We start from the raw sequence: 18,852 nt of genomic DNA, 5'->3' as shown, positions 1-18,852 counted from the left end.
CAAGTGAGGTAGTGGACCTCAGAGTAAGGGAAGAAAACACACAAACTCCTACTTTCCTCATCCTTTAAGTTTGCTGTGGTTTTCTGATATGAGCTAATAAAAAATCTTTTCAGTACATCTTCTCAAGATGTATTTGTTTATGAATTCAGTGATAAATAAAGAGGCTTACAAGAAAGAAAGAGAGGAAAAAAAGAAAGGAAAAGAGGGGCAGAAAAGAAAGAGAGTAGGAAGGGGAAGGAAGAGGAAGTAAGGAGAGAAGAGAGAAGGGAAGGGAGGTCTTTTTCTTTCTTTTTTTCTTTTTAAAAAATATTTTATTGATTTTTTACAGAGAGGAAGAGAGAGGGATAGAGAGTTAGAAACATCAATGAGAGAGAAACATTGATCAGCCGCCTCCTGCATACCTCCCACTGGGAATATGCTTGCAACCAAGGTACATGCCCTTGACCGGAATCGAACCTGGGACCTTTCAGTCTGCAGGCCAACGCTTTATCCACTGAGACAAACCAGTTAGGAGGAGAGGTTTTTTTCATGGAGTTTTATGAAAATCCCAGTCTCTTGAATGAACCCCTTTGGTAACTACTCAGAGCATGTCTTTGGTTTCTACCTGTAGAAGTAAATCAGCACTTAGAATTGCACCTGGTAAAAACATTTAACTAAATATCTGTTGAAAGAATGGACCAAAGTAGTAAATGAACCCAAATTCTGAGTTCATAAGCAGCTAAAGTCCAGATTGCAAATTGAATAGCAAAACGGGAAAATGACCTGCCTGCCACCTCATGTGTCTTTCTCCTCCCTTTTCTCCTACTACATTCTCTCCCGCAAACCCTCACACACACACACCACACCCTCTCGGACATTCTTTCTTATCTTTGTCTTATGGGAAAGGGGTGGAGGGGAACAGCAGTGCTCACAATGCCATCAGCACACAGAAAAAAAATAACAAACCGTCTCAGACCGACCAAAGCCACCCCATCCACCCTGATGCATGATTCAAACAAACTCTTCTGTGATGCAATCAAACAGGGAATACGTTCTTAGTGGAACTAAAATTTAGGGCTAATTCAGCGATACTTCCAGGGGTGGACAAAACCCCACCCACCGCACTTCAAAATATACTATCATTCAAGACGGAAAAAGAACAAGACTAGAAAGCTGGGCGCGCATTACTACTTCTCAAATTTCTCTGAAGATAAGTATTTTAATAATTAAATACATTTAATTTTTTTCTTGCTATTTTTCTGTTCTTTCAAGTTATTCTAAGTTGTAGGAATTTACTTTTTAAATTTAAATATATGAATTTTATTGGGAAGTTTATGATTCATAGATAATTTAATTTTTCTTTAATCCGTCTTTATGGGAAAGAAGAAGGAAAAAAAATCACTCTCTACTAAGCTCTCGGAACTTCCTATTGTGAGCCTGTCTCTGATCAGGTCCTCTGAACCTGTCGCCTTCCAAAGCACAGGTTGCTCCCGATGCTGTAATTATTTCTTCCCTCTCAGACTGGAAGGGCCCGGGCTAATTAGTCAGGTTTTCTCCTCCCAGGAACGAGCCCAGATGCGCTCGGAAGCCTTTTCCCAGAAGTGTTTGCTTTTCTGCAGTCAGCTTTTTGTTGTCATAAGGAAGATCTATTGCTTTAATACTCACGCGTGTGAATGTCAGTATTTGGAGCGGACGTCAGGCAGGTGACACTGCACACCTGGCATGTCTGAAACCCTCTCCGACATGACAGTAATGAACAGATAAGCGGCTGGAAGCAGGAGAAGGTGCGTTTCCAGCAAGGCGCACTTATGCAGGTTCACGGGGAAATGTGCGAGGGATATGCAGAGCAATTACTGTACTTTGCAAAGATGACAGTTTTTAATGATGCCATTATTTATTGCACTGTGTGTTTTTCTGTGACAGAAGAACCCTCACCTTTTAGGTGACCTCTCTCTCTCTCTCTCTCTTTCTCTCTCTCTCTCTCTCTCTCTTTCAAAATATTTTATAAAATAGTAAACTCTTTCAAACTAAATAGTATTTGGCACAGAGTAGTTAGTTATTCAATAAATTTTATTAAAATACATGCCATATGGCACAGAATATATAGATGAGGATAGATAGAGAAATAAGTACAAATAGAAATCCTATATATTCCACTGATATTTTAAAAGCCTAAAGATATTAATATGAAATGAGTACCACCTTCTGATAAGGACAAGCTTTCCCAATGAAGGGCTTCAAGTCTTCTAAGCAAGAAGATCCTTCAAGACCCTTCCAACTTGGGATAATATGATTTTATGAGTCTAAGTGGTAAATAACCTGTTTTCAATTCCTCAGTCACTTCCCCTTTGTCTGCTCTCCTCTGTTTGAGAGAATTGTCAGGAGTCTCCGAACATAGCCGCTCAATACGGCAGATTTTGTCACTTTAAGATGCATAATCAACTAAATAGATTATTGAAAAGAACATTTACACAAAATTTTCTGCCTTGCTGTTTTGAATAAATCTGTCACATAAGAAAAAAGAAGCTGTTACAGTGAAGGAATATTTTGTTATTTTAATTTTTAAATAAGTTATATTAAATTATTAATTAAAATACATATCTAAAGACCGACAAATAAGAAAGGTTTAAAAATATTAGGGAAATTGTAACAAAACATAATAAAAATGCATCAGACCACCAAAATCTTTCACCATAATAAACAGCTGTAAAATGGATGACATCAGCTTTTAAATATTTGCACTCATCTTGTGAAATAAATCTTTGTTCATGTTGGGCTTGTGGCTATGTTCAGTGATGAATAATGTAAAGCTTTTAATTAAAGACTCAAGTTTTCTTACCATTTTATTTTCCTTAAGAGAGTGTTCTTTTTGAGTAATTTCCTTAGTAGAAGCCTAGAATTCCAAACACCCAGAATATTACATATGGATTTCTTAATATTGTGGTGCCTATTCTGAAAATTCCAAATTCTTAGTAACCTAACACTTCTACCATATGACTGATGACTTCTACCTTATGACATAATGCCTAAGATAAGATGCGAAGCCTTTGCAGGTACCAACATAGACACAAACAGTATTATTAGAAATACTTATCAATTACTCACTGAACAACAGAGAAGCGAACTTACACTTTGAAGACCCAAAGGGTAATAGTATTTTAGCAGTGATTTTGAACTGATTAAAAAGTATCAACAAACAGATCAAAGTCTGCCCTCTGCAACCCTCCCAAGTTTTTTGTTGGTGGTGATGGTTTGTTTCTGTTTCAGAAGCCTGTAGCAACCATGAGCCCTTGGATAATATTTATTTTCATCCAAAGAAAAATAGAGAACAAGACTTCTCAACATTGTAGGTGTGTGTGTGTAAAGAGAGAGAGAGAGAGAGAGAGAGAGAGAGAGAGAGAGAGAGAGAGGGAGGGAGGGAGGGAGGGAGGGAGGGAGGGAGGGAGGGAGGGAGGGAGGGAGGGAGGGAGAGAGAGAGAGAGAGAGGGAGAGAGAGAGAGAGATAGAGAGGTGACTTTTTAATTCATTCATATCTTGAGATATGTAGTTGCTCAGAGTGGAAAGGAGTGATAAGATGAAAAAAAAAATCCTTGATGGTTAAGCTTCTGGGTATGGTGGTAAGAGGGTGCTGGTAGTAAAGTGTGGGTTTGGACACAAGAAAAAAAATGGGACTATCAGATGTGTTAATGGTCCTCTCCTCTCACTTGCTTGGTCATCAAATCCAAGCTAACTAGAGAAAGAAAAACCCAAGTTCACCAGTTAACAACAGTGATGGCAGAGTACCTCAGGGGGCACCACTCACATTCCACAGGCTGTGTCCTAAGGAGGGTCATTCACACCCATACAAAGTGAATGGGTGACTCCAAAAGCAACTATGGAATTGTTGCCACAGATTATGCGGTTTCTCTGATCATTTCACACAACTCTAAAAATCCTGGCCCATTGATCCTTTATCTTCCCCAAATTAAGAAATCTGGCCCAGAGATACTTCCTGAGGTAGCTGTCCCAGGACTGAGATCATAAAATCTTACATTTGACGGCTTCCCTGTTTTCTGGTGGACTGAGAGCAGTGTTGAGTTTCTGGTAACCCTGTGCCCCCAAGGCTCTGCTCAGTCCTACTTGACTCTATGTCCTCAGCCATTTTATACATTTCACATATAATTATGATCAGCTCTTAATTACCTTGGGGCCAATGAGGCAACTATGGTTTACTATGATAATTTGAAAAAAATTTACACTATAGGTAATACCACAGTAGAAAACAAAAATAATAAACATACCGATTAGCACAGACACACAACTGCATACTATTGAGAAGTTGTCCATTCTTTGCCCCCACCGAGCAACAATGGACAGCATGCCACACTGACCTGAGTCCTTGCCAACTGGAAGAGTTATGCTTTGGAGGACTGACCCTCACTTCCAGCAACCCCCTCGCCAGTTCCACCATCAAGGCCTCCTTGGGGGCACATTTCAAACCCTTCTCTCAACTCCCCCTCCCTGAGCTCCTTGCCCTACCATGAACTTTAAGGGAAGTCTTTCTTAGAGAATAGGGGAGGAGAGAGGACAAGGAAGCACAAAAACCAGTCTGTTTTCATTTCTACTGCACCTGCGACAAATGCAGTGTGATGACCCATGTGCTACAGGTCACTGAAAAACAATGTGGGGCACAGAGGACAGAGGTGCTAGCTGCTCTAAAGTGTCAGGAGGCTGCTCAGAGGAGGTGACTTTCTTCCAGGGACGAGGGGTGAGAGCTTCCCAGGCTGAGAAGTAGCAGGAGTCTCTGCTGTTCCTTCCATGCTTCTCCTTAAATTAAAAACCACTGAGCACATGGAACAGACTGACATACCTCAATGTGGGGTTGTGGGGAAAAGAAGAGATAAACCAAAAAACTTATATACATAGCCTATGGACACAGGCAATAGGGTAGTGAAGACCTGGAAGAGTGGGTAGTGGCTGGGAGGAATGGGGAGGGAAGAGGGAAAATGGACGATATCTGTAATAATATCAACAACAACAAATATATTTAAAAACAACTACCATTGAGCACATGGGTGATGGGAAACACACACACACACACACACACACACACACACTCCTTATCAGCCAGAAATGTAGACTGAAGAATTTACCAGTGAAATGGCATGATGTCTGTGATTTGCTTTCAAATACCCCAGGAAACAAGAATGTACATGTATGGTATGAAAACAGATGAAACATTGGCAAAACAGTGATGATTATTGAAGATAAGTGTTATGGGTTGAATGTGGCCCCTCAAAACTCATATGTTGAAATTCTTACTCCCAGTGTCTCAGAATGTGACCTTATATTTGGAAATGGGTTTGTTGAAAATGTAATTAATTCAGTTGGGGTTAGATCATCAGGTGGGCCCTGATCCAATATGTCTGTGTCCTTAGAGGAAATTTGGACACAGGTACATACAGAGGGAAGACCAGGTGAAGATAACGGGAGAAGGCCATCTATAAACCGAAGAACATCTCAGTCTACCAGAAGCTACGAGAGGCCTGGAACAGACCTTTTGCAGTGCCTCCAGAGGGAGCATGGCCCTGTGAACACTTAGATCTCAGACTTTGAGCCCCAGAACTGTGAGACAATAAATTCTGTGCCTAATCCACTCATTTACAAAATAATTTTTAAAAAATGTATTTTTCTTTATCTCAGAGAGGAAGGAGAGGGATTGAGAAATAGAACCACCAATGATGAGACAGAATCACTGACTGGCTGCCTCCTACATGCCTGCCAATGGGGATCGAGCCCACAATCCGGGCATGTGCCCTCATCAGGAATCAAACCATGAACTCCTGGTTCATAGGTTGATATTCAATCATTGAGCCATGCTGGCCGGGCAAGCCACTCATTTTTTGGTACTGTGTTTTGGCAGCCCTCGGAATACACTAAGTCATAGGTCTACTGAAGAGTCCTTGTGCAATTTTTTCCACGTTTGTAGGTGTTTGAAACTTTCCACAAAACAAAGGTTAAAAAAAGAAGAAAGCCTTGTAAGAAATCTCAGAAAAAATAATAATTCAGCTTCATTTCATTCTGAGGAAACCTCCCAAGTCCCAAAGTAGTCCTAATATCCAAAATACAGCCGGTCCCCCCTTCCATCCATGAGTCTAATTCCTCATCTGTAATCCCTCTTCAAGGGATCGCTGGGAAATCTCCCAAACAAGAGGCCAGAGAGCTCTACTTGCCTCTTGGCTCTCTCAGGCTCCCAACAGCGCATCCTCCTTGGAAGCGTGATTGCAGGCAGCCTCCCGGTGCCTCTGCAAACCAACGGCACATGAGACGAGGAGGGAGGCAGCATCCTGCAGCACAGGCCCATGGTGAAAGCTTTTGTGAATTAGTTTTCTTCCCAAATGTGAACGAGCAACCGGATGCACTACATCGGTGGCATTTAACACCCAGTAGGCAGGTGAAGAAAAAGTACACCATCAAGTGCATTAAATCACCTCCTAATCACGTTTAAAGGCTAAGTGAGCCACGGCCACCACCAATGCGGAAATACACGATAACAAAAGCAGTCAGCGTTTTCCATACCATATGCTTGTAAATGTTATTCTGCAGGGAACCAATTAAAACTGTGGAAGAGTTAGAACACAGACATATGGAACAAAACAGGGCAACTTATCTTGTCACCGCGGTGCTTGCTCAGTACATCTATTAGGGAGGTGTGATCCTGAATTAGTAGTGCAAATAAAGGCGATCTTAATTGTGAACACCAAAGCCCACACCAGCACTTCAGGTTCTGCTTTGGTCGTGGCACCATTTAGAGTATTGAATGCAAGGAGAGACTGCTGTTGCCAGAACCACAACAAATACTAGTCCTATTAAACATAAAAAATGTAATCACTACTGCAAACTGTTCATCACACTGGATCTCAGCTTGCTCACCTATTCCACTGGGGAAAACAACGATAACATTCTTCAAAATTCACAGGATTCTTGGTTTAAAAAAAACACACAACAAAAACCATTTTCAAAGTGCATGCAAAAGCATGTTGGGAAGAGTAATAATGCTTAAACTAAGGCCTTGTTTTGGTTGTTACTGGAGCAGCTAATTCAAAATAAGCAATGATCAAGACAACTCTGGCAGCCATGAGTTAAAAATCTAGAGAGAGCTTTATGACATTGTTCTGACATTAACAGGAAACGACAACTTTAAAATAAATCTGAGTTACATTCCTAGGCCAGTCTGACTGGTAAAAGAGAGTCGACATTTTCCATCTCATCCCTGGAGCTTGGGCATTACTGCTTAATTTAAAATTAACATTAAAGGAAGCAGACACATACATTCTAATAAGATGGTTTAAACATCATAGGAACTGCAGGCTCAGGCAATGCCTCAGATGCAGAACATTCGAGAGAAAAAAAAAAAAAAAAAAAAAAAAAAAAAAAAAAAAGATGAGATTAGGGGAAGAAGCAGAAAGGGCTTGCAGCCGAAAGAGTGTTTTAACAAGATGAGATCAAAGAGAAGGGCTGAGGAGGAAGTTAGTGCATGGGGAGTTTATGCATGGAAGTTAGTGCATGGAGAAAATTCCAGTAACCAAATTAAACACCAATTCCACATGCAATCAGTCTACGTTCTTGTCAATAACCCCACTGTAATTGTCTGGGTGGTTGTTTTTAATATACATTTCTCATGCCAGTGCACCCATTTTCCCAGACTTTCCTTCTCCTACACACCTTTCAGTGTGTTTCAGCCCCAGAGAAGGGCCTGAAGTGTTGTAAACTCCCACACATCTCAATCTCCAAGCCTTGGCCTTGGCAATTCCCCCACCTCGTATTCCCTTCTCCCTCATCTGCCTGGAGAAGGGTGACTCCTCTTTCAAAACTGCACAAACACCCCTTTCTCTGTGAACCGTCTCCTGACCACCCCCTCCTCTCCCGTACCAGAGCTTTCTGAATTGTAAATAGACGTCATCAGAGCTACTTGTCCTAAACTCTGAGCAACTTCAGGGCAGGACTTGTGTCTGAGTCATCCGTGTAAGCCCCAAACCTAGCAGCATTCTGTGCACATAGTTAGTAGGTGCTCGGGAAATGTTTACAGATGTGTAAATGAGAAACGGGGGCACAGAGGCTCTCCCAACACTTAGCCATAGCACTGCTAAGTGTCCCTCTTTCCTACATCCTTCTGACATGTGTCTCAAACAGAAGAATGTCAAAATCACAAAGCGGATGCAGGAGCATAAAGAACTTTTAAAAACACATAGCCCCATGCTATGCTGCCACATTCTGCCTGGTAGAACTGAAGGGGGTCCAGGTGCCTATGTTTTTGGCAAACTCCCCAGGTGAATGTGATGCACATCATAATCTAGGAAGGGTGGCTCTATGATGTATCCTATCTAATAAAAGAGTAATATGCAAAGTGACTGTCACTCCAACACACAAGATGGCCACCCCATGTGGTCAAAGATGGCCACCCCAGTGTAAACACAAGATGGCTGCCACAAGATGGCCAGCAGGGGAGGGCAGTTGTAGACGATCAGGCCAGTGGGGAAGGGCAGTTAGGCATTGATCAGGTTTGTAGGGGAGGGCAGTTGAGATGACCGGGCCAGCAGAGGAGGGCAATTAGGGACAATCAGGCCTGCAGGGGAGCAGTTAGGCATCGATCAAGCTGGCAGGGGAGTGGTTAGGGGGTGATTAGGCTGGCAGGCAGAAGTGGTTAGGGGCAATCAGGCAGGCAGACAGGCAGGCAAGCAGTTGGGAGCCAGCAGTCCTGGATTGTGAAAGGGATGCCCGACTACCCATTTAGGTCCGATCCTACCGGGATCAAATTTTGTGCACCAGGCCTCTAGTTGATAATAAACTGGAAACTGCTATTTCCCTTAAGAAACCCATCTCAAGAGAAACCAAAGAGGCAGTCTTGGGTTTTAGAAGCAAAAGTGTTTTAATGATTTGAAGGAAATAAAAATATATAATTAACACTCAGAACTCAAAAGCTCTTTGGATATGATTGAGGTGAATCACAGAGAAACGTGCCTCTCCTTCCTTTGATTTATATTCTCTTTCTGTGATTCCCTGACATACCCATTACACTTGATGATGGTGGTTGGGGGTAAGGCCTGACATCAGCCCACCATTCTTAGTGAAATTGACAAATAGATCTTCAGTGCCTCCCAATCATTCTAATGCTTCTAATATATCTGCTACCCAAACATATCACTTTATGCACTAGTTTTAAAGTAACTATTGGATCTTGAAAGTGATTTAAACCCAAGAGGGAGTTTATATATAATTACCCAATGCCTGCCTCTTTCTCTAGAACTGCAGTGACTCTGGAGAAACACTAATCAAATTTCATTACATGAAATATTTTTAGGCACATAATTTAATGCAGGCTGACACATTTAAAAGAAAGTTGTCTCCTCAGGATACATAAAGCCATAGGATACATAAAGCTTGAATACTAAGAGGCAGGAGACTCTATTACTAGAGCTGGGAGGCCCCACTCTAGATACTCCTGTCTTCTCAGCTTCAGATTCTTCACCTCTAACATAAGGAGGTTTAACCAGGTAATCACTAATGTGCTAGAGCTAGACGATCGGTTTTAATCTTCAAGAAAAAGGTAAACAACAAAAGAATATAGGTGTGAAAGGAGGCTCTCTGGGGATTTATGTTTTAAGAGGGCCTTTGCATTTTTTATGTAAATATAATCAAAGGAGTGGCTTTCTAATGTTGGAATTCCAGGCATACTGTACTCAAGACTTTGAGGTGACCTTTTAAGAATCCCTCTAATCATATAGCCAAAGGCGATCTTCCTGAATTTGTTTGATTAATGCTTAAAAAATACAAAGACAATTGAGTATAATAACCAAGTATGGTCAGATGAGTCAGCTCTTTGGCCCCTTGAATGTAGCTCTTCCACTAAATACCATGGCCTGGACAAGCCTTATTTTGAAGAAGTGGTGTTAGAAGAAGTTTAAGTTTAAAAAATTTGGCTCTCAAAAGAAATTTCAATTGTTGTATTGATTATTTGGCTCTGTTGACTAATGAGTTTGCCGACCACTGACCTAGTGGATACCCTTGTTAAAGACAGAAAATAAAACCTACTTAGGTACAGAGTAAAGATATCCTGTGGCCTTTAGAGGGATCTGGACTTAGCAGGAAGTTTGGGTTCAGCAGTGTTGTTGTTATTGACAGATTCTGGGGCTGATCAAGCTGTTTAGCAAGGGCAGGGTTAGGGATCAATAGCCGCATAAGAAAGACACTGCAGGGCCTGCTGATTTCTCAGAAACTGTGCCCTGCAAAAGAAAGGTCAGCCAATCCTTGAGGCCACTGGAGATGCAAGGCATTGATGACTCTGAGCACAAAATGCAGGCTGACCTGAGGCAGGGCAATTGGTTAGAGAACCAAATTTTTTCTTTAAATTCTGAGGGAGAGGGGGAGAAGGAAAAGGGAGGGCAGTTGAGCAGTCTCTACTCTTAAAACACCTGGACACGTAAAAAATTTGAAGGGGGAATTCTTTGGAGGAAGGGAGGGTATCCTGTGCAAGAAGATGAACCACAATGTTCTTATGAAGAAGCAACTGCCCCTGGGCTTGTTTTTTATCATCCACAGTTGAGTGGACCTCCTAGCAGCACAATGAAAAGTTAGAGAGGACCAGGAGTGACCCCATACCCAGAGAGTTCTGAATCCCTTCAGCAACACTGCTATTTCCTAAGAGATGTAGGGTAGACAACCCCTTCCCTCCACTTTACAAAAGCTAGAATGCCCACAGTAAAAATGTTTTATGAGGACTAAGATTATCAAGTAGTTTATGGGAACTTTTCCCTTTACCATCTCTAAAAGCTGAAGCAGACGAAGTATGCATTTCTCTGGGTTTAACAGAGTCTGTGACAGGTACCACTGGGATTAGAGCATTTCACAAGCTCTCTTCCAAAATTATAAAAGTTTAACTACATGTCATGATTAACTCTCACCTCTTAACCCAAAAGCAATCTGAATTGTAAGGAATTACTCTTGTTTTAAAGTAAAATAAATAAATTAATAAATTAATTAATTAATTAATTAAGTGATTTTGTAGAGTTGGGGGGTGGGGGGAAGAGGGGATGTGTGTAAAAATTTTGAGACAGTGGCCTGGGTCGGAGCCCAGATCTGCCCTTTCTTAGATAAGTTACATTCAGCAACTTCTTCTTTCAGGCTTACTTTTCTCACTTTGAATGAGGGATTGTCTCTAAGCTTTTGTACATGTGGCTCCATTTGCTAGGAATCATTCCTATACCACCTTCAAGATGTTTGCCCTATCCACAGATTTATCCCCATCATTTGCTTACATTTTAATTGACTCACTTTTTAATATAAGCATATATTTCAAAAGAAAACCATATTATTACTACTAAATATGAAAAGCTTACATATAGAAAAAATTTCATGAACCACATCCAGCCATCCAAGAATTCATATTATATTATCTTACTTCCTATTATACAAAACATCCCACCTTTTAAATATTTGTTTGTTTATTTATTTATTTATTTATTTATTTATTTATTTATTTATTTCTGAGAGTAAGGGAGAGGGAGAGAGAGATAGAAACATCAATGAGGAGAGAAAAATTGATCAGCTGCTTCCTGCACACCCCACTCTGGGGTTCGAGCCTGCAATCCAGACATGTGCCCTGACCAGGAATTGAACCATGACTTCCTGGTTCATAGGTTGATGCTCAACCACTGAGCCACGCTGCTGGGCACATCTCACCTTTTGGATAATACTGTTCAGTCCTGACCAACCCTTTTCATAATTTGGTAAGTTGTGGTCTTCTTACTTTTAGAAGTTATCATTTATTACTCTTTCTCTCTCCCTTGAAAAGACTGGTAGAAGTATTTACAGCTCTGGCTACCACACTAACCATGCAGCATTTGGCAGAGCTTTGAGATAACAGATAAGTTACTTTCTTAGCTTGGGGCTAGTTTTGAACATGAGAATCCAAGTGAATTCAGAAATTGCAAAATTCCTCAAATAGTTGCAATAAAGCTCCTGAGCACTACTTTCTGTATTAATTTTGATTTAGTTTATTTAAAGTACACCTTAAACTTAGAAACATAAGTCTGATTGGCTATCAGCTCTAAAGTGGATGGTACTGGAATCCCTAATATGTTTTTCAGGGGTTCAAATACCCAACTGGTAGAAGTCATCACCATCATTGTCATGAAAACAAAACAAAATATTTTTATTATGTATCAAATACAGTTCTAGCTTGGTGTAGTAACGACCAGAACAGTGGAAAAAAGCTTCAGGCAGTTAATGGGACAGAAGTAGGACTTCAAAGTCAAGGTAAAAAGTATGTGATGCCTTCTCATCTATATCTAATTTAATCCTCAAGACCTCTTATAAGGGTGATCTATTGTTATTCCAAGTTTATACATGAAGAAACAAAGGCACAGAGCACTGAAAAGATTTTCCCAGGCAATCTTATTCCATAAATGCTTCCCTAGTGATCTAAAAAAAGTTAACCCAGCTTCCACACATCCCTAACTTGGGCAACAGATGCAGCCTAGTTTCCCAAATGTGCCACAGAAACACTGTCCAAGCCTCATCTGAAGCCATGAGAGATAACAAAATAGCTACTGGATGTTTTCACTGATTAATAATATTAAAAACTGCCAAGTTTTTATTTGATGACTCTCTACCGACTGATATGACCACTGGTAGAATGGAAGTGTGGTCTGTCCAGTGTCCACCTGACAGGATAAATTCCAGCTTTAAAGCATATACACCACTGCAACGTTGTCCCCAATCACTAACTCCCTTCCTATAGGAGGATCACAGTATCTTCCTGGGCAATGCCATGAGACTGCAGTACACGCCTCTCGGAGGAGTGTACTTCCTCCTCCACAGGCTTGGCCATGTGACTTGCTTTGGCTGATGCAATACAACTAGAAGTGGCTTTTCCCAGTTCTAAGAACCAACAGGGAACCCTAACAGCTTCCTTTTCTTCTGCCCTAGAGCAGCCTGTCCCATGAAGTTGCTTCTTTAGCCTGCATCCAGAATGTCGACGGCACCTGGAGCCACAACTACAGGAGCGAGAACATGCCTTTGCTGTTGAAAGCCAAATCTCCTGACACTGGAGATTTTTGCTTCCAGAACATAACCTAGGGAAAACCGATTGATACAAAGCAGTGTCTAAAATGATTCCTAAAAACCCAAAGATGTTTGCTGGTCATCTCCCAGCCACATTAGGTCCTGAAGCCCATCTGGGCTCCCTCTCGTAGAAATAGAAGTCAGTGTTAAGGGAAAAGGATTGGAAAGGGCAGAGGGGCTGTAGGAAATAGAGTGTGAATAATTAGCACACCAGAGAAGCAGGGTGACTAAGCAAAAGCCATCCACAAAGGAAAGGTATAAATAATAAAGGAACACCGTCCACAACAGAAGCTCACATAAAAACAAGCACCACTAAGAACAGGGAGGGAACAAGGGAACGGGACGCAAAGGACTGCCAGAAAGGCCATATCCCAAAATGAGAAGAAAATTTTTAAATAATTTAGATAAAGGAGGAGACCAAAGAGTGACAAGGAAAACTGTGAATGGTTCTATTTCAAGAGAAAAACAAAACATGGTGTTTCCTACAGCTAGTCCCTCTCCTGGGACAATTCAAGGGTCCTGTTAAAAACCTGCATTTCCTAAGACCCTGCCACTTTCTTCACTTCTGCTCTCCCACAGCCTCCCCAAAGCTCATTAACAAATGTGTGGGCTCATGTTTAGTGCTGGCAAAGCATAAGGGAGATTACATAATTTTAACAGCAACACATAGTAGAAGTATGTATTATGTACAGGGTCTGCCTTAGGAGGAATGAGATTGATGATTCTCCTTGTGATATGATTGCAGAGAGAGAGTCATCAATCTAATTCTTCTCTCACCTGAAATATAAGCACTAAAGATCTCTTCCTCGGCATTGGATTTTTAACACCCTGAGAGACCAGCAGCACCGTCTCATCAGGCATCTCCACAAAGTGTGATTGCACCACGAGGCTGCTGAAAGGTAAGCATGGCAATACCTTCTCTGGAAAAACCATCCATTTCAGCAGGGGGCTTCCCCTTCCAACTCTAAGGAGTGCTTTAAAGGGGCCATGAACAGCAGCCTGTCTCTCAGCAAATCAAAGCTCTAGGCCCTCACTATGTAAATTGTGACCTGAGGGCTGGCAGCTCCTGAGAGTGTGTTAGAAGTGTGGCATCCCAGGTCCCACCTCAAACTGCACTGAGTCAGAACCTGCATTATAACAGGACCCTGGATGACCTCCATGCGTGTGAACCTAAGAAGCCCCGCTACTGTGACCACTCCTCCTGAAGTAACTGCCTCACACCCCTGAGGAATGCTGAAATGGAAATGGAAGGTAAGACTCTCAGGTATAGATAGCATACTAGAAATTTAGCGCCATATACCAGGCATAGCAGTGCCCATCTCCAAGGACTGCAGTGTAAACTGTAGAGTAAATACTGAGAGGTATTCTACTACCCTGCTTTCTGGCCAAGAGCATGTTTTGCTGAGGGTGAGCGCCAGGGGTAAGAAGCAGGATTAAGATGTTATGGGGAAATCAGGGCAGAGAGAAGACCCAACAAAAGATATGGGTCATGACAAGACACTAGCTTAACCTGAATGTCTCTATCTAAGTCTTCTCCCCATGTTCTCTGCTCTAAGTCTTTAAAAAAGCAGAAATGTATCCAGTGAGGAGTTGGATAGCGAGGGTTGTGGTCCTCAGGGTTCCGTTCCAGAACTTCCTGCCCCACAGCATGCTAATTATTTGGCAGATGTGCATGATTTAACAACTGCACAGCTAAGTCTCTCAGAGTCAGTTCCACTCCCATCCCAACACTTTCCAGAAATATCACCCCAAATATATTTCCCTTGGCATATAGTAAAGCTTCCCAACCCGACATTTAGAAAAAAATTACCATACTGTACACAAACCATCCTGTAGATTAGGGGTGTCGAACTCAATCAGAGAAGGGGCCAAAATCTAAAATCCAGCCTAAATCGCGGGCCGAATGGTTTACTGAACAGTCATAAACTGACAATGTCATAAACTGACAGCGGAGTGCAGTGATGACAGCGCGGTGCGGGCCACATTGCAAGGCCTGGCGGGCTGGATTTGGCCCGCGGGCCTTGTGTTTGACACATATGCTGTAGATAATAAATTTCGCTTAAAAAATTATATTAGGTTTCCAGAGTAACTGATGTCCTATAAACCTGAAATTGTTATGAATACAGAATTTCAAGCCCAGACTAACCTTGAGCTTCATCTCTCTAAATCTTCTTTCACTTATGTGAGGATGTTTCATTTTTTTCATCAGCATGAATTCATCAAACTCTTAAAATAGGTTGAAAAATACAGGCAACCCAGCACCTCTATGCATAGGCCAGTGTGTCTGATGCATCTTCGTCTTTGTGTGTATTGAATTTAGCCATCGTGTAGCCTCTGTCAGGCCATGGCTATAAGAAAATTGGCCCAGAAAAATATGTTTCATAGTGTTTTGAAGGAGAAGAATTCAGTGTACATTACATTAAATAGCACTAAACAGAAATTACTCCCTATTGCATAAATATGGATTGCATACAGGGTTCGGGTCAGTTAATGAATATGATCCAAATGAAGAAATAGTGGGGATGGGGTCAGTAGAGGGGAAGAGAGAGAAAAGAAGAGAGGAAAGGGGAAAGAGAAGAGGAGAGGAGAAAAGAGGAGAGGAGAGGAGAGGAGAGGAGAGGAAAGGAGAGGAGAGGAGAGGAAAGGAGAGGAGAGGATAGGAGAGGATGAATAATTACACCTCCTCCATAGCAAGGAAAGAGCTGATGTTACAGGCAATTAGACTTCCATCCCCCCATTACATAAACCTCTCAACTGAAGTCAACATAAGTGACATCCCATCACCTGTTCCCCCGTTACAGGTGTGCGGGATGAAGCCCACAGGCCCTCCAGAGACCTGCCTCTCAGGAGCCTCTTCCCGTCTCAGGTGACACTCGGTCCCCAGCCCTGTGGAGCTCAGCATGTTTCCACCAAACATCTCACGCTTGCAAACTGTTCGAGTTCATCACACAAAACCCCTAAGCTCCATGGACTTGCTTTCCTGTAACACAGCTACAGTATGCATTTGTTTCATCATTGGATATTTTCCTCTTGGAATAGAGCCCTGTATTTTTACTTGGCCGTTTCCTTTTATGAAGGTGAATCCAAAACAACCAAAATCTCAATGAAACTTTCAAACTAAAACTACCCTTTGAAAGTGGGGGACCAATTTTTTTTTTTTTTAAATATATTTTATTGATTTTTTTTTGACCCCCTCCCTCCCTCCCACACATCCCCTCCCTCCCCAAAGTTTTGTGTCCATTGGTTGCACTTATATGCATGTATACAAGTCCTTCGTTGATCTATTTTCTCCCCCAGATCTTCCTCCCCTCCCCGCTGTAATTTGACAGTCTACTTGTTGATATACTGTCACTATATCTATCTTATGGTTCATCAGTTTATAATGTTCTTTATTATCCACAAATGAGTGAGGTCATGTGGTGTTTCTCTTTCATTGATTGGCTTGTTTCACTCAGCATGATGTTCTCCAATTCCATCCAGGTTGCTGCAAATGATGAGAAATCCTTCTTTTTTATGGCAGCATAGTATTCCATTCAATTTTTGTTCTTATAGATCCTCTTGGCATAAAGGGCTTGGGACCCGGAAGACATTCTGCATTCACTTTGCCATTTACTAGCTGTGTGTCCCTGGGCGAGGCTACATGTCCCCTCACTGACCTTGTTCTCCCATCTGTGATGTAAATATAAAACAAGTCCTTATCCAAGGTGGATCGAATGAGACCGCATAGGTGGGAGCAGTTACGAAGTGCAATACCATGGCACATGAATTACCACACCAAGTACAACAGCAAGTGGCTTGACTGCTCCATAAGGCTCAATCCTTTTGAAATAATTGAGAGCGGAAGTGAAAAGGAAAAGAGGAAGTGGCCTTTGGAGTCAGATTCTATCGCACTCATCTCAAAGAACAGCTGTACTTGGCGTAGCCCAGACTGCATTATGATCGCCTTAATTTAGCAGTAAGGCAGCTTCGGGTTATTTGCTCAGGTCATATTTTAAAAATTAACATAGCACTCTCCCCACTATTCTATGCAGCCTTGCCAGTTTGTCAGGAGCACAGATCTACCGTGTTTCCCCGAAAATAAGACCTAGCTCATGGAAAGATAAGACATCCCCTGACAATAAGATCTAGCACAACTTTGGGAGAAAAAATTAATATAAGACACTGTCTTATTTTCGGGGAAACAGGGTAGGTGCCAAGAGACCTGAAAATTATGCGTGGCTCTATCACAGTGTTCTGTGGGACAAGTTAACCTCTCTGAGTCTTGAAATTTGGTAGATTTCATCAAGTTGGAAAGATTTATCAAAAAACTTAAGAATGTTTATATCTTTTGCTCCAATAGTTACATATTTGAAAAGCTATTTTAAGGACTCAATTTTAAACAGGATAAAATGCTTTAGGCACAAAACCTTTTTAATGCAATTAACAATATCAAAAAGGAGGGATAATCAACATGTATGTCTTTTTTATTATTTAAGATGTTGATTTGGAATACTATGTAATAACAAAGAAATATTCAATAGACAATGTCAAGTAGAATAGAAATCAAGATATCAAAATATATAAATATCCTATTTTAATCCTATGCACAGGAAAGAAAGACTAAGAAATATTGCCTAGAGTCATGCTTCAATGAAAGTGGGTAATTTTTATTTTTTCTATTATCCACAGTTCATTTTTCAGCCTTCTTTTATTTCCCAAATTTGCTTTAATGTTTATTTATTATATTATAATTAAGTTAAGCCTAAAACAAAATACCGGGAGGTGGAAATGCACAAAGTCTGAAGCCATCTGTTTCAGTGGAAGATTCATTCTTCCACAATAGTTTTCATGTTAGGTCTGTGATTACAATAACTAACAGTTTTACAACAAGAAATCACCAATAAAAGATTGTAGTTACAGAATCTTATATGCTGCCTGTTGTCCACACCACTCTCTGAAGTGAGAGGTCAGCTCGAATCCAGTGTGATGGAGTGATCAGGGTGGCCAGATACAAATCTCGCCGATGGCCAATGTCCAACTCAGGAGCCAGCAGTAACCAGCCCAGCTCAGTGTTTGTGATATTCTTCAAAGTAGACCATGTAAAAGCTAGCTCATGACACTCTGTGAGTGTGAACTGGTTTCTACAGCAAAGTCATGCTTAGTCAGCAGACTAGTATTTGGGCATGAAATAGTGCCACAGGAATGAGAAACACATTTTCCCCCCCTCCATGAGGCTCAGACTGTCCTAATGCTTTGGAGAGCTAATGAATTTTTCAAAGTATTTTAAAAGCCAGTTCTGGAGTGGCATTTTGATCTGCATCCACCTCCATGAGTTTATGTCAGTTTTTCTGGAGATTGGAGCCAAGGATGATGGCACATCAGGCCACAGGCCAAGGGTATTGGCCTGGTGGCCAGGACAGTTACGGAGCCACTGAAATCCCTTTGATTCTCGCCCAGGTCCTACAAAGCAAGTGCACAATGAACCAATAGCGGAAAGATGCAGCTAGAGGATAAAATTCTCCCTCGTAGTCACCCTTTCCGTGACCTTTAAACATTTCCTAAGACCAGCCTTTCCGTTTGTTCCCAACCTAAAATCAAGGAAACAAAAATTCCTCCCAATGATCTTGATAAACACGCAAAACATAAAGCAAAGCCTGAATCCAAGGGTAGGCTTGTATTAATCCACAAGAATTAGTTGAAATACTGCTCACCTTGCCCTGAAAGAATCCAGCCCTCCAACAGGCCGTGGCTCTGGGAGTCTGTTTATATTGTAGCTGCCAAAGGGTGAAAGAA

General features: G+C 41.4%; 1 protein-coding gene across 11 annotated transcripts in view; it reads right to left on the bottom strand.

Moving 5' to 3' along the window:
• PRUNE2 (prune homolog 2 with BCH domain) overlaps positions 1–18,852 on the bottom strand; it is a 195,738-nt gene that overhangs the window by 165,659 nt on the left and 11,227 nt on the right. The window contains exon 1 of one of the 11 annotated variants that reach the window (XM_084899414.1): positions 18,771–18,789. The exons of the other annotated variants lie outside the window; for them this stretch is intronic. The gene's annotated coding sequence lies outside the window, so the exon portion shown is untranslated. Of the gene's footprint in view, positions 1–18,770; positions 18,790–18,852 lie in introns of those variants that run through there. 11 annotated transcript variants of the gene reach the window in all.

This window comes from Pipistrellus hanaki (genome assembly GCF_964339955.1).
Source record: "Pipistrellus hanaki genome assembly, chromosome: 11".
Classification (NCBI taxonomy): domain Eukaryota; kingdom Metazoa; phylum Chordata; class Mammalia; order Chiroptera; family Vespertilionidae; genus Pipistrellus; species Pipistrellus hanaki.
The sequence above is the reverse complement of the archived record's forward strand: the minus strand, read 5'-3'. Positions and strand labels throughout refer to the sequence as shown.